Source organism: Tupaia chinensis, unplaced genomic scaffold (genome assembly GCF_000334495.1).
Source record: "Tupaia chinensis unplaced genomic scaffold, TupChi_1.0 Scaffold000102_1, whole genome shotgun sequence".
NCBI classification, from domain to species: Eukaryota; Metazoa; Chordata; class Mammalia; order Scandentia; family Tupaiidae; genus Tupaia; species Tupaia belangeri.
Window position 1 is genome coordinate 591,435 of NW_006159566.1, and position 2,217 is coordinate 593,651.

Here is a 2,217-nt window from a genome sequence, read left to right on the forward strand (position 1 = left end):
TGTGTGTGGGTGTGTGTGTGTGTGTGTGTGGGGGGGGGGTGTAGGGGTGGGGGGTGCAGTGGGGAGGTCGAAGGCTGACCCCCTACCCCCAGCAAGAGAATTCAAACTCGGAGCGAGCAGGGAAGGTGAAGGCGCGCCCCTCCCCCGCCCCTGCACGGGAGCCCCGCGCTCCGGGTCTGGTTCCTGGAGCGTCAGCGCCCCCTCTCCTTCGCGAGGAGAACTGTTCTTTCGCGCCACGGTCTCTCGCCTCGCGCTGTGGGCACAGAATTTGGGGCTCAGCTTTCAACTCCAAGGCATTCGTAGGGTCGGATCTACGCGGCGAGAGGGAACGCGGGAGGGTCAAGATGCAGGATTTGGAGACGATTCTCCGCACGCCCAAGCCTGAGGCTGTTTGTGTTGGAGATAGAAGCTTGGGCAACCTCGCCCAGATAACCCCGAAAACAAAGGCTCGGCAAGATACGCGGTTCCGCGGGAGGAAAGGTCGCACTGCCGCAGAACGTCCTAAACCTACGCGGACCCCCAACTCTTTGTACCCCATTTCGGACTCCATTCAGACTTTTAAAAAACCAACATCGTCTTATTGGACTCAACAGTCTGCCTAATCCCATTAAGGGATTAGCAACTACAAGGCACTTTTCCTGAAAGACCCCTGGTTCAAACCCGGCAACCGTTTGGCGCTTTCTTCCGAGGGCCCCATTTCTGGTTGCGCTAGGAGCTTCTGAAGAGGGGACATTCCTCGATTCCAGATTTCTCTGGGGGTATTAACTGAGATGTTCTGTGTTCTTTTCCTTCTTTTCAAAGAAAACACAAAACTATTTGTATATGTAGCGCAGGAAAATAGCCCCCAAATGGGGAGACAAACTGATTCTGGCAATGCTGGGCTGTTTGTATTACAGTTCAATCTGGAGCCTGGCAGACTCAGAGCTCCAGGGAAACTTTTATTTTGAAGAGGCCAGGGGGGGGGGGGGGTGTTTCCTGACAGCTATTTACTTAGAGCAAATGATTAGTTTTAGAAGGATGGACTATAACATTGAATCAATTACAAAACGCGGTTTCTGAGCCCATTACAGCTGGATCTAGAGGGAGGGAAGCAAGAGGGGACTTCGGGAGACGATTGGAAGCTGCGGACGCACTTTTCCCCATGTGTAGGGTTTTCATGGCTGATTGACATAGAAGGTAAGGGAGAGGAAAAAATGATTTTTGTTTCTAAAGGAAGTCCCTGATCAGACCCCGGCGCTGGAAGCATCTAAGTAACTTCAAACCTTGGGCAACGAGGAAAAAAAAAAATGGAGCTGAATTCCAGTTATGTGTCCAGAGAGTAATTTATTCTGAATAAACTTCACTTGGGGGTGGGGGGAAAAGAACCACAGCGTTAGAAAGTCTGAGGGTTAAAAAAAAAAAAAAACACATTTTCCAGACCTATTTTTAAAAGCAGTGTTTTTCTAACAGCTCTATGGCCTCCCAGAGAAATTGTTTAGGTTCACATTTTTGAGGTTTCTTTTTGGAGGTGGGGGTGGTATTCCTGGATGCCGGGACCAACACCAAGGAGCGCTGGGGGTGGAGGCGGAGGTGTTCTCCCTCTCCTTGGCAGTGGGTCCTGGAAGGCGACAGGTTTTTAATGAGTATTTTCATTCCTCTCCTGCGGTTTGGCTGGACAGAGCTGCAGCGGGAGGTGCAGAGCGCGGTTGGGGGCCCCGGAGCGGGACAGACGAGCCCGAGTGGGGCGCGGGAAGGGGCTGCGTGGCGGGGAAGGCGTGAAGGGAACCGATGGAGGAGGCGGCACCTCGGGGCTGGCTGGGCGCGCAGGGTGCCCGCTGAGCGCACGGAATTCCTGGACGGCGCGGCGCCTGGCGCAGAGGGGCGCAGGCTGTTACGAGGGTTTGGGGCGCTCTGGAGCAGTTTTGTTGGGTCAGAGAAGAGCAAGAGAGAACGGGCGCCCGCCCGGCAGTGCGCTCGGGTTGAGCGTCCCAGGGCGGGGGCGACGGCGACGGCGCGGGCGAGCGGTCTGGAGTAATGACAAACACATTTGGCCCCGAGTGAAGAAGTCGTAGTCGCCTCGCATTCCAGCAACTGGGTTTGAGGAATTTCGAACTGCACTCCAAGGGGCCCTCATTGTGCGCGGTGGTCTCCGCCCCCACCCGTCTCCGGGAGCCTCCTTCCGCGGTGGAATCTTTGCAGCCAGCCCCGGTTCTGCTGGTGTTCAGTCGTGGCCACAGG

General features: G+C 55.4%; 1 protein-coding gene across 1 annotated transcript in view; it reads left to right on the top strand.

The window, feature by feature from the left end:
* Nucleotides 1-1,015: 1,015 nt before the first annotated feature.
* Nucleotides 1,016-2,217, top strand: part of PDGFRA (platelet derived growth factor receptor alpha) — a 72,106-nt gene continuing 70,904 nt past the window's right edge. Inside the window, exon 1 of the mRNA XM_006143683.2 lies at nucleotides 1,016-1,176. The gene's annotated coding sequence lies outside the window, so the exon portion shown is untranslated. The remainder of the gene's footprint in view (nucleotides 1,177-2,217) is intronic.